The sequence below is a fragment of the Thunnus albacares genome, chromosome 7, assembly GCF_914725855.1.
Source record: "Thunnus albacares chromosome 7, fThuAlb1.1, whole genome shotgun sequence".
NCBI classification, from domain to species: domain Eukaryota; kingdom Metazoa; phylum Chordata; class Actinopteri; order Scombriformes; family Scombridae; genus Thunnus; species Thunnus albacares.
Window position 1 is genome coordinate 8609417 of NC_058112.1, and position 13902 is coordinate 8623318.

The 13902-nt window shown below is 41.2% G+C and overlaps 1 protein-coding gene across 2 annotated transcripts in view; it reads left to right on the forward strand.

Annotated features, from left to right (window-relative positions):
- The first annotated feature begins 366 nt into the window (after positions 1–366).
- LOC122985445 (solute carrier family 45 member 3) overlaps positions 367–13902 on the forward strand; it is a 32620-nt gene continuing 19084 nt past the window's right edge. Inside the window, exon 1 of one of the 2 annotated variants that reach the window (XM_044356104.1) lies at positions 367–475. The gene's annotated coding sequence lies outside the window, so the exon portion shown is untranslated. Of the gene's footprint in view, positions 476–12075; positions 12165–13902 lie in introns of those variants that run through there. The other variant, XM_044356105.1, reaches the window with a different exon arrangement.

The window sequence follows — 13902 nt, forward strand, 5'->3', positions numbered from 1 at the left end:
GTGCATGTGTGTATGTATTTGTTTGTTTGTTTATTTGTTTGTTTATCTATCTGTTTGTTTACAGCCGTTTTCCTCTCACGCTACATATTCTGCTGCCGGAACATGCAATTTCTTTGCTTAAAAAAATAAAAGCTTGTGTGCCACTTGAGTCTTATGAAACACTACTCTGTATAACATGAGGATTTATATTTAGCTGACATCATGATTTTATATGAGCTCTTCTTAAATTATTTATTGAGTTTCTGGGTTATATGTAGTTATTAATTTGTTTATCAGCAAAAATGGTTGCCACCCGTGCTTCGGTACGCTTATTTGGAAAGTTGAGAGCGGAAGTAGCGGTTGTGATTCCGGAAACTTGACGGCGGCTGTCACAGCTCGGCCGCTGCTGGCTTCTCACAAGTTGAGCAACAGCAGTAAATACGTCGGGAACGAGCAAGTTGCTGCATGGATTTCCCGGAGCTGCACATAACTTAAGGTGAAGTTAACGTTTAGAAAATGTTTGAATGGACTAACATCTTCATTTTTCACAGCTACCGCACTTGTTTATCATACACGAATACAGCGGTACATAACGGTGTCGGTTAAAACTTCTTCATTGTATGTGTCTCGTCTCGACCGCGATGAAACTGCAGACAACGGGGTTTAAATTTTGACTCACACGTCAGCGTGTGTCGCTGGTTTCGTGCCTGCCAGAAACAGTGATGTAGCCGCGCTGAAAAAGAGGGGGGAAGAGCGGGATTGTGTTTGGGCTGGAAGGTGTATCGTTATAACCGGGGTCCAGCCAGCAGCGTGGTGCTTTCTGGAAGTTTTTCTACTCTGCGTCGCTGCCTGCAGCTCCACCACCATGCTCCCTGCTCTCTCATGTGGCGGTACCTTACAGACCGAGAGAGCCTGTTTCTGCCCACACCAAAGCCTTCGTGTAGTTCGCTGTAAACATTTGGCGCTGTGTTAGCGAGAACCCCGCAGTTTTGACACTGAATATACGGGGGAGGAGGCGTTTCAGGACACCCTGTTCGGAAAAGTTGCTCCCAAACTCCTCCGACTGGCTGCGGCACTGAGATATTTGAAAACTCTGGAGTAATCCTTCTCAATGATCGTGTATTTATCATGAGCTTGTCATTCACTCGGTGATGCACAGTATCTTATTTTCCTAAATAAATTGAAGAAAAAATCCAGCATTGGAGTGGGATAATTTGACTCGCTTCAAATAAAGAATGTTCAGAGAAATGCTTTTGTTACTTGTGTGTGGACGTTGTTGCATGAGTCTACGTCTCAGTGCAGTCTGAGAGTCAACTGAGTTCAGATGCAGCTGTGACCACAATTCCTGGCAAATGAACAACATCTTGTATTGTCCACGTAGCTGAGACTTATTGTGATGAATTTTAGGATGTGTGATGAGGAAACATTACGGGCTCGCACGTCTACATCGGGTAGCTGAACAGGATCTTCTCAGCAGTAGTTTCTAAAGATGAAAAATGAATCATTCGCTGCTTCTGCACAGTTTCCAAGTAGTCTTCTTCTCGTCACTGCTTTGATGCCTTGATTAGTCACTGACAGACACTCTTTTTGTTGTGTTAATGACTTGAAACTTGCTTTTAACATTGTGTCATAAACTTAATACTAACCAACTGTTGGTGACAATAGAAAGACTGGCACATTTGAAAACTTTGGATTAATCTTTGTCAAAACAGTCTAGCAATTATTATGTCTTCATTATTCTCTCAGTGATGCACTGTATCTCCTTTTCATAAAACAAATAGGAGAAAAAAAAATCGACTATTGAAGTGGGATCATCTGACTTGCTTCCAATAAAAAAATGTTAAGAGAAATTCTCAAAAAAAAAGAAGAAGCTTTTGTTACTTCTGTGTGGATATTATTGCATGATACATCCTTCTGCTTACTTTCTTCTCACGTTTTTAAATCCTCTCTCTACCAATTTCTATGTCTACAGAGTAAAATGGCAGGAATGTAAACTACATTTTCCACTAAGTAAACTTCTTCTCTAGCATGCTGCAGTGAACAGCTAAAAGTTGCTTTTTGGGTTTTTTTTTTTTTTCCTCAGTTAATCTTTGGCTTGTACTATAACCCTTATAAAGCCTCAAACCCACATTAAGAAGGAAGAGGATCAAAAGGTTAAACAACTCTAGCCCATGACAGAGGGACTTTTATTGTCACCGTGACCGTGACTCTGCCATTACACAAAGACCTCTTTCCCCTTTCCATGGACCACTCAAGTGTGTTATTCATTCTGGCCTAGAAAATAGACTCTTCTCTTTTAGTCCTGTTGGCCTCAGCAGCTCCTCTCTTCTCAGTATCTGCTAAACCTTGTATAGCAAACCTGAAACTGCCCTTTTTCCTTAATACCTACACAAAATATGGAACTAATTCCCATGTAGGAATTGTGAAATAGCAGTGGTGATTCCTGGGGTGTGTTATGTTTACATCATCCAAAAGTACGACCACTGCTGACCAGTGCGTAGCAGTCATAATGATCAAACTGGCGAGGCATCTCAGAGAAGCCGCATTCATACCACTCGCTACTTTCTATGTGTTGCCCCGGGAGGAGGCTCTGCAGAGCTCATCTGCTCCACGGTGATAGAAATGCTTTTTCACCCGGGATGCTGTAGCTACACCAGCTGGTTGTACTCTGACTGCTTTTTCTGACAGTCTAATATACCCCCCCCCCTTCCCAAGCCAAGCGCAGGATAATCATCCACCGTCCAGGACACCAAGCTACTTAGACAGACTGAAGGCTTTGCAGTTTTAATCAGTCGTAGGCTGTTTATCTTCAGTTGGGAGTGCTCCCTTTGCTTTCCTTGTGTACCTGGATTCTCGACAAATCACACTCAGCTCTCCTGCATATGTTTTTTTAAGACAGGTGGTGGATTATGTGGTGGGTGTGATTTTTTTTTTTTTTTTAGTTTCCTAATAGGGAGGGTAGGGAGGGCCCAAAGAGCTTTTGCTGGAAGGGTTTTTGGGAAGTTGAGGGGGGGGTGGGGTGGGCTAGGGGGGGGAGGTTGTTTCTCTTAATCCCTGTGTCCTCTTCAAAGCATTGTGTGCCGCTGTCGCTCTGGTATCATGTGTAGCCATGAACAATCACAGGTATGCGATCTGTACAATGCTTGTCTCGCACATCACACGAGCGCAGGAGACACTTTCTTCAGTGGGAAAGCGCTGCTTTATGGCTCTCATGACAATCCTGTTTCCTTACATTGCAGTCAGGTTTTAACTTTCATGTCCCGGTTATAGTCAGATTAGTCAAGTTATGGTGCTTTGACAACCTGAACTGTGTTTTCCAGTAGTTTTATGTTGTGTATGTTCACCTGAGATTTATCCGCTATAGTTGTCGATGTGCCTCAGTTTTATGCATCATAAAAAATTATGTTTACGTCTTTGATTTTTTTTTTTCCGCCTGCAAGAAATTAGATTAAATATCTTCTGCACTTAAATTGGAACAATGGCCTCGGGGTTTCACGTAATGCGAGCTGTTGGCTTTATATTAGCAGAATCCATGCTGCCTCTATTTCTTTTGTCTCTGTGTGAACTCCGATTTTAGCGGGAGTTCATTTCTCAGAGCCGCGTGGTGTATTTTATAGTTATCTTTATGCAAACATTCATACCACTTAGGCCTTGTGCGTTTACTGCTGAAGTGAATGTGTCCTTCAAGCACTAATCATTGTGAAAACAGTGAGCTCATTTGTTGTAACAGGAGGGAGGAGAGAAATGGTAATGGCAACAGAAAGTTGATGAAGGAAAAAAGTGTTAGATTTTTTTTTTTTTTCTCTCATTTGGTATGTTTTTCCCTGGAGGACAACAAGCACCAATCAAAAGCAACACAACACCTGCTGCAAGACTTGGAAAATCTGGAAAATGTAGGAATGCACATTATTAGACCACCATAACTCACTAACAGCAGGGGAAAGGGGCTGAATATTAAGCAACTTGTCTTTTTTTTTTCTTCTTGGTTCTCTCATTGACGGGAAGCAGAGGAGTGCAAACGTTTTTCCCAGCTTTCTACAGGCTGCGGGGTCAAAGTCCAAACAGCTTCCCTGTAATAGTGCTCCACAGCCAGCTGGGCCAGAGAGAAAGGCTGCTTACAGGCTCCCTTAATGGGCCAAAACTGAAAGAAAAGATGACAGCTACCCTACCACCAAGGAATGTCACCTTTGTGACATTGTTATCATTTCGCTTTTTCATTGTTTTTGGCATTATAGCCGCTTTCTCAGAGTAGTTGCTGGGGATTTAACTAGCCAGTTTCCTTTAGATTATGACTGAATGTTCAGTAAAATCATCTGTTCTACCTTGAGTTCATTCATCATAAAATATCTATTAGTAACATCATACTATCACCTCTCTCCCCCTGTGGCAAAGTTAGACTTTCAAGTCAAGCTTGATGTGTGTGTGGCAGAGCTTCTGTCAGGGTCCCTCATGGGACCACCCCTGGGATCATGGCTAACTTTAACTGGTGCAAGAGGGTGAAGGCATATTCAGACATCTAGGTTATCTCTGCTCTTTTAATATCCGGTCTGATTAAAGACATGAATATTCCCTATCTTCTCCTCAGTCTGGTTTGAAATCGCTCCATGCCAACGTGTGTGGGTGCATTGGCACTGGTTCAGTTCTTTAGTGGCTTGCTTGGCTAACTGCTTTTCTCTTTAATCCTGATTTGATTTGCTGCTCTGTATTTTTGTCATTCAAACTTAAATGCACTGTAACACAATGGGTGAAGTATGCCAAGAGCATGGTGGTTTCTAAAACTGAGATCATTTAGTAAAATTTGAGTGTGTAAATGTTTTTCAGTTAGTATGTCTGACAAAAGTAATTGTCTGTCTGGTGTTGTTTGTTCTGTCTCATGTCTTAGGAAAGAGAAATAACTATTGACATGTCAGGAGTTACTCATTGTGTTTACATATACTCTATTGAATCAGAAATCCATGTCTAAAACTTTGTAGTTTTGTTTTCTTTGCATATTATCTTTGCTTTGCTCCGCTCTCACACTCCCTCTCCTAGCCTAATTCAATTTACTGACTTTACTTAGTTCTGCCCACATGGTTCAAGTGTGGAGGGGACTGCGTGGCATTGAAGGCAAAACAGCCTCCGGTCCAGCTCTCACGAAAAAGGCGGAGAACAGACGGCAAACGAGCCTATCGTTTTTTCCGTAATTCCCCATTAATGAGAAGCACTACTTTGACGGTTTGACATGGCTGCTAAAACCGCAGTCGAGGTCCAGATGACACAAGTATGGGCCCTGGAGCAAGGATAACACAGGCTTGTCCACAGACATTTTCCCATGGTGATAAGGACTTGGCCAGATGTTTGCAATACATATTCACACTCGCTCTCTTTGACTCTTTCCGCTCGCAGCATAAGTGAGAGACGTCCCAGAGAGCGTGTAAAGTGGCAGATCTGGTAAGGCATTTAGTGTGCCAAATTATGAATAACCCTGCCGCCTCCTGATAAATTCTTACTGAAACAACCAGGAAACACCAAGCAAAGGGAACAGAGAAAAGTTTTGAACTTGATTTAGCTCTCTTTCAAGTTTGGCTCTGTGAATGGGGGAAAAAAACTGTATATTATAAGACACCACAGTGTTCTCTTTCATGTAGCAAGCTGAAAGGGATGCTATTGAGTGTTTGAGGGAGACCTTTGATATGTGAGATGCTCTGTGCCTTGTGAAAGGATCAAGCTCATGATTTGAGTCAATATGTGTGTGTGTGCTTTGATGCCTGTTCCTGCCAGACCAGTTTTGTCAGAAATGTTTCATACAGCAAGCTTATGGGATCAGTCTTGATGGGTCACTGACAGCTACATGCGGTGAAAAGGCGGCTGCTCGCTCACGCACATGTCCATCCGGTACCACACACACACACACAACTAATGGAGTTGCTGTTCCATCACAGTTGATGCTAAATGTCCTGCTTGTGATCTTGTTTGGGCAGTTTGAGATCAAGTGTCCTGTCCAAGGTTTAGAGGACATGATTAAAATGAAGGAAGCAAAGATTTGTCTTGATTACATGTTTCTTTTCCTGGCAAGCTTTTTGTCTTTTAGAACTGCTGATTGACATTTCTTATTTTCCCAGTAGGCCTAGAGTAGCCTTCCGCCTTTTAGTCAGCCTTTATGGGTTGGGCACACAAAGATAGTAATGTTGTAAAACCCTTCCTATTGTGTAATTGTGTTTTCACGCTGCTTTTCCTATGTTTTTGAAGGAAAGACCACATTATATATGATTAGAGTTTGCCTGCACAGCAGTTCATGACTGAGGGCAGGATGTTTATTAAAAATGATTTAAACGTGTGTTCACAAGATTAGGTTTATGTGAAGAGTTGTAGTGTGTGTGTGTGCGTGTGGGGGGGGTTCATGACTTCCTGTGTATGCTACTAGTTAGAGAGAGAGTACTTTGCCCCTCTCTTCCATCTTTACCATCTGGTTTGCGTAGCATTTGACTGAGGCGTTAATCATTGTGCCTTGGGGCCACTTCTGCTCTGACAACAGCTGGAAAAGGGAGATGGACCTGTTGATGTACATCTGTCCTTCTCTCTGTCAGTCCTCTGTGTACTGCCGTATTAACTGTATCCATGCAGCTGTAAGGTTCATGACCTTGTGTTTCCAGTTTCTCAAGAAGCAGCTTGAAGGACCTCTCTGTACTATATTCTCTACCCGTAATGTCTCTCAGACCTCAACTTCCCACAAGTCCCCAGGTGACTCTATACTACTATTTTTCCAAGTATGTTTAAGTTTGCTGACTTGCCTTTATTACTGCCCAAACACTGTAACACCTCAACCAGTGTCTTCTCTCCTGTAGCCACGAGGGACCCTCACAGTATAAAATGAGGTCTGGTAACATGGCTGTTAGTAGGGCTAAAAAATATATTGTCTCAGCATCGACATTGAAATGTGCGCGTCAGCAGTAGTCACATTGCAAATGATGTAATCTAATAAGGAAAAATAAGCCTGTAATGACGAACTACACCATTTACTGCTTAATATAAAATGAAAATGACTGAAGTTTGCTTTTTTTTCGTGTTGAAAAAAAGGGTGTAGTCCTCCTGATAAATAACTTCATTTAATGGTTTAAATACATTTTGGTGACTTGTTTTGCACATACACACACACACACACACACACAAACTCTGGTACATGACATTGGATTCGGCCTTGAAACTATTGACACAACACAGGGTAACATGACACATTTTTGCACACAGTTTATCCCAATATCACAAATCCAAACAAATCCACAAAAGTATGATGAGAAAATATGGTACCACTACGACTTTTTTACCAAATAGGGTTTCAAAAAGATTATCCATAAGATATTTATATCTAGGATTGATTGGTGAGTATTGAATAGGTGTCATGTTAAATTAACCAGAATGTGTCCTAGTTTCTCTAAAATCACCCCACTCATTGATTGAGTTATAAAGCTCCAAACTGAGCTATAGAAATGAATAGCAGCATCTGGTGAAATGATATTTTTTTATGTCTCAATTTATATTAAAAAGCAACATATTGCATTTTCACTAAATATCATGTCTGTCTCATATCAGTATATTGGCTACAGTTTGTTTCCCACATCCCTGATCTTATAGCTTAATTAACTGACACAAGCCCTCCTCCCGTCCTTCTCTCCTTCCCACAAATTCCCCCTGAAATCAACGGCAATGGATGTTTCTAAAGGATGCAAATCTTGTTCCTCAGTGAACTTTTAAAAGCATCTCTGTCTGAACCCTGTGAGTATTTTTCTGCTTGTTCTACAACAGCTAGTACATGTTCCTGTGAAAGGACGCCTCTTCTCTCAGTAGCCCAACTCATGTCCTATATTGAAACTGTTTTTCAGGAAGAGATCCTAATGGCAAAAAAATGCTCTAATTTTTTTTAGGGAACTTGAAAGTGGTGCTCTTTCAGTCGATGTTTCTGGTGTTACTTGTCCAGCTAATGGATCTAAATGGTATTCCAAGGTTATTAACTCAGTGATTCTTCATGCAGGGTTTTTGGTCTTGTAATACGATCAGGAGATGACTCTCTCTAGGAAAAGAGGAAACTTATTTTGTTACATAGTTTGTTTCCTAGTGATTTGCCTGATGGGTTTTATTTGGTCCAGCTCTGGTGTTGGTTCATCACAGTTTCCTGTGAAAAATCCCCTGTGACAGATTTGTAGCATAAAAAGAATTGTAAGAGGAAAATTACATTTGTGTCGGGGAAAAAAGTTATTCACATATTTTAGATTAGGGCTGTGTGATATGACCAAAATCTCATATCCCGATATAGGTTATTCATATCCAGAAAACGATACATATCATGATATAGCACATCTTTTGAATCAATCAATGAATAAATAAATTAAAATGTTTGAGTCTGTTGTGGGGACCAGTCTGGGGCATAATTTGCAAAGTATGGTTTTCTGGTCCGTGTCAGACTTTTCATACCCAAACTACGTCCATGTGACAGAAATAGCCCCTCTTTTAGGTTCGAGCTCCTCATCTTGTGTCGGCTGATCCAAGTCCTTCTCCTGTTAAGAATTACAATGTTCTGTGTCACGCTCAGAAGAACACAAAGCTTCGTCCAAATGATGAAAAATAGTGGTGTAAAAAGTGTGATTTATGACACCCACCTATGGCACAATGGAAACTACATTCTTTGTTAACATACATTTATTTGTTAGGTAGTAAACATTAAAAAAGTGTCACAGGTGTTCTACAGAGTTAATCTTCTCTTCTCAGGCGCATGAACACATACATGTGAAGCAGTCTTGTGCAAAGTATGATTGATCCTAAAAGAGGATGCAACATCATGTGTGCCTCTTGGCGCAGCTTTATCGATCGACAACATTCAACATTTCATAATTGAATTTTCATTATTCATGATACTGTGGCAGCTGTGACACTTCTGTAGCAGTGTGCAACAGATGGCAATGTGTAAGTAAAACACGGCATTCTTAAGCTTTAGATCATAGAACAACTATATTATGTCCTAGTATAGATATCTCCTGGAGAATGGTAACTGTCTGGTGATCTTAGATGTTCCATGGAGTAGTGCAAATCCTGAAGGCGCTACATGTTAAAAGCTGTTGGGTTTGTATAGAAACTCTGTGTTTTTAAGCATCTGTGTCACGTATTTACTTAAAGGTTAATTTGCTGTGGAAGCACACAATGAGTGATTGATTCCTCCCATCCCATCCTTCGTGCTATGTATAATGTGGGTGACATTTAGGCTTTATTGGGTCCCTGCTGCTACACCAAGAGTAGTGGCCCTTAAGCTCTATTTCTGACACACTGTTTTGGTTTCCTCGGTTTATCAAAGCAAAGAGCAGAGTGTTGTAGCTTATTATGGCCATGTTGGGTTTGGCCAGTGCTGGAGAAGCCGGGTTTGTGGAAAAGGCTACCATGGAATTAAAACCTTCTTGGACTGCCTAGACTGCTCATGCATCTTTAGCCAAAGCGGTAGTCAAGCACACACACCATGTTAACAATAGAAACATCACAGCAGCACAGCAAAAGAAAAATATAGCCTCAAGCAGCAATTGGTGGGTTCAAACCTTTTTGCGCTCAATCAGCACAAAAAAGGCAGCTCAATCAGCCAAAATTAAAGCTGTGAGCAGCAGGGAGCGGGTTTCAGGCTTCACAAAGGTGAGCAAAGTCACTTTAGCTAGTTTAATGCAGTTTAAAGGAGTGACACCTATCATACTCTTTGTTCATCACCACCAAGCCTGCAGCATTTCAATAATTACGCACTCAAAGTTCCACCATTCAGCTCCCCTTCATCTGATTTGAATGAAACTCGATGTATATGTTCAGGAAATAGCGTAAGAAGTCTCCAGTGAATTTAATCAGGATCGCTCAAAGGCATCTTGAGTTACAAGCAAATATGTGATCGGCCGTGCCCACTTGCACCGATCATTATGGCACTTCAGATTTTGGTTGATACTTGCTGTCAGAGCGTGCACACTGCTTTTGGTGAAATTCTGTCCTCTAGGTTTTCAGTCAATGTTTGTGGCATTTGTTGCGCCCCCTTCGGGTCAGGCTCAAAATGCTTTGGTAGACCTGTTCCTGATCACGGTGTGACGTTTTGTAGCAAAATTTATGGTGATTGGACAAATGGGTTAATGAGTTATGGCCAATATTTGCAAGGCCCCGCCCTTTGCAAAGATATTTTGGTTGATGGCGGCCATGTTTTTCGACCGATCTTACTCATTTGTTGTAGAAATGTGTATATTAGTCCCACAAGGCTGTGCACCAAATTTGGAGTTGATTGAATCAAAATCCAAAATTCAGTCACATTACTGTTTTTCACATCATGCAAATTAGCAAAAAATCCATCATGGCGGACTTTTATGGTCCAGGAGGCTTTTTTGTAGAGCACATTGAGCTGGACTTCTGTGTGAAATTTCAAGTCAATCGGCCTTAATTACAGCGCCACCATCTGGCCGATTTGGAAGCACATGCACATAATTTCCCCTTTGGTGTTCGAACCCTAAAAAAGTTCAGGTTTGTGTTAAGTTGTGTTACAGTGTCAATTTATGTAGTAACAAAGCCATTTGTAGAGAGAGCTGTCAGCTGCTTGGGAAAATGAAGTGTCTGGTATGGGTGGAACTTGTGGTTTTAGGGCGTTTTGGCTGGAGCCTCGGCTTTTACAGTGTATACCTCATTATTCTTACTTCCACACAATTCTCCTGGACTGACACAATGAATAGCTTTCTGGAGTTTTCCATTCCTAGTTAATTATTAGATAGAATATTTGTATTTTGGGTGGGTAATTGCACAATTGAGATAATATACCTTTTGTTAACTATTTTAAAGGAAGGACATTATTTGTTCTTTGTGCACGTGTTATATGTTCCGAATTTATTTTAACAAAAGATTTGAGAAGGTGCAATGTCAGGACACAGAGGTTCAAGCTGAGCCAGTGAGGCCCGGCCTTTCTCTAAAATGGGATTTTCAGAATTCTCTTAATTCCAGGCAAGCCACTCCTGTTGCAGAGGGGAAGTGCTGCCAGTAGCCTCTCTCCGCCCGCTGTCCTCATATTGATCTGCCTCTGGACTCCAGAAATGGAGATTCCTTAAAGCCAGCCGTAGTCTAATGACATTAGTCAACACTCCCACTGCCTCCCATCCACCACTAACCACCCTCCCCTTTTTAGATCTCCCTCCGCTCCACTTTTTTTCCCTCCTCTCACTGTTATCAAATTAAAAGCTTTTTTATAGAGGGTTGGTCTTGGCCTGCAGGCGTGGGGTACAGACATGGCAGCCAGCCGGAGGTGGAGGGAAGTGATAGTGTGCGCAAACTCGTGTGTGTATGTCTGTGCGTGTGTGTGTGTGTGCATATACGTGTCTGCTCAAATAGGCTTATTGCTGGCTGAGCTGGTGAACCATGAAAAGGGTTAAAGCAGTCCACGGACAAGCGGCCATGCAGGAGTATGAGCTTAGCTAAGACTGGGCTGGAGGAAGGGAGGTAATGAGAGAGGGTGGGAGAGCTGCCCCCTGCCCTGATAGGCAGTTGAACATGATACTGGGTCAGGGAGTATAATACAGAACTTTTAGGGAGTGGTTATAGATAGTGAGAGAGAAGAGATGGGGGAGTGGCCTCAGTGTGGGGTTGTTAAGATGATATCAATTCATTCTTTGTCTCCTAACTGCCTCTCGTGCTCCCATTATACAACACAGGTGAGTGTGTGTGTGTGTGTGTGTGTGTTTCTCCATTGAACTGAATGTCTCGCGTCAAGGTTTTAGCTTTGGTCTGAATTTTGCCTCTGAGACAGAATCGTGAGGGGAAAACAAAAACGAATCAATCTGAGACGGATACAGAGAGCCAGAAAGAGACAGGATTCCTCAAGTGCTTTGGGATTTTCCCAATTCCCACCTTACAGGCTCAGGCACAGAGGAGAGGGAGGGAGGGAGGGAGAATAATGGGAGGGATGCAAAGGAGGTGGGCTAAATAAGAGAGGAGGGAACAGGGGACACAGACAGAAGCAGGATTTAAAAAAAGAGTCAGACTCTCGAGCATAGAGTTGAAACAGGTGGTCAGAAGAGTCTGTGCAGATATGCTCTGTGTGTGATTGGAGCGTGTTGATTGGATAAAGAGTATGAGCAGCCTTTAAAATAGATTAAATGCTCAATTTTCACCAGTGCAAGTGTGTAGATGGACCTTTTTAAGCTGCTCTTTGGCTGGTGAGTATCATTTTGTCAAATAACTCCACTCTTATTATGTCTCATTATGTTATTTTTCTATCACACTTTTTCTCACATTGTCTTCTTTCTTTGTGTGAAAAGCAAAAGCTGCAAATGGTTAATTCACAGGATTAAATACATTTCTTTTGTAATAGCAAAGAGACATACTTTTAGACATTTATGGACATTTGGGATTATCAGAAGCTGTCCTTCAACCAAGCGTGATGAATTTCCACCGAATGTGATGAGATCATTGTAGCGTATGAAATGAAGCTAGGTATGGTTTGAGCGAATGGTAGAAAAGGTCAGCTCTATCTTTTTTTTTTTTTTTTTTTTTTTTTTAAATTAAAATTTAAGCCATGTTTTTGACTGAGAAGTTCTGATGTCAGTCAATGTGTGAAATTGTGGCCAATGTGTTACAGGGGTAGTCAGTGAGAGTGTCTATAATGTGAATTCCTGGATATTAAATGTTCATCTACAATTTTCTGTAGTGGTCCCAGTAATATTTGCTGGTAAAGTGTACTGAAGTAGCATCACATGACATTTGAGTCAAAAAAAAGGTTATAAATTGTTGCAAGAACAATACTTTCCACTCATATCTTGGGGTGTTTGATTTGGAAGAGAACTTATTTTAATTCTAATTATAACTAATTATCTGTTAACTCCCCCTGCTTTCATCTGTTTCACTCTGCGGATGTGTCTCGTTTTTCACTCTGCATTAAGTGTTTTGTCAGTGATTGTTATTTGGAGTGCTTCGTGCGCTCTCCATTATGCCTCTGTGCTTCTTTTTTCTGCCTCTTTCCCGGTCGATGATCATGGAGGCTGCGGTTGAAATTTGTAAATGAAAGTTTTGACTGCATTTTGGGTGCAAATTCAGGAGGCTTATCTCCTCCCAGTTATCACAGTTGCAGTCAAATCAAGCGCATTTGCAGAGCAACCACCCCACACTAAACTGATATAACAACTACACAAGTCTCATGTTTTACCTGCAAGACTCGTGTTTTAATGCTGTTGTTCATTGTTTGTGATGTGAAAACGTCAGAGAAATAAAAGTTTGTGTCCTGGTATTAGTTCAGTTATAAAATCCAAACGCACCACGGAGTTGTCTCTCCTGCCGGCAGCTGACAGCACTGCCAGCCAGAGAGTCGATCACACTGGACAGTAGAGGAGGAGAAGTAGAGATGCTGGTACGTTTCTGTTTATACAGGAGTTTAGTCAACTTTGCTGCATTTAACGTCAGAGCTCAAAGCATCAGAATGAGTATATTTGCTCACTCTGTGTTGCGCTACTGTTCTTTGCATCCATCATCTTGCATCGATTCATTTTGAAAGAGCAACAGCCAATGGGGAAACTCAGCTGGCCTACCAATGATGTAACTTCATCACTCTCTTGATTGGAAAACAAACCCAGAGAGGTTTTTGCATATTACATCAATTCTTATTATATGGCTAGATTAATAATTTGACTTTAAATACACTTAAAAAATGTTTAAGCAAGTCAGAAACATCTGCAGGCACTAACTATGAAGGATTTTCATCACAAACTTCAGAGTGTTTCTGAAATGTCATAAATTAGTTTGATTAGAAAAGGGGAAAAAATTAGGCAGTGTAAAGATGAAATGAAATAAAACACAGCTGTGTTATTGAGAAATTAATCATAAAATGTCACTAATTTGCTTCAGGATCATATGAATAAAATGCCATGCCTAAATGTTACAGAAAAGCCATCTAGCAACAAT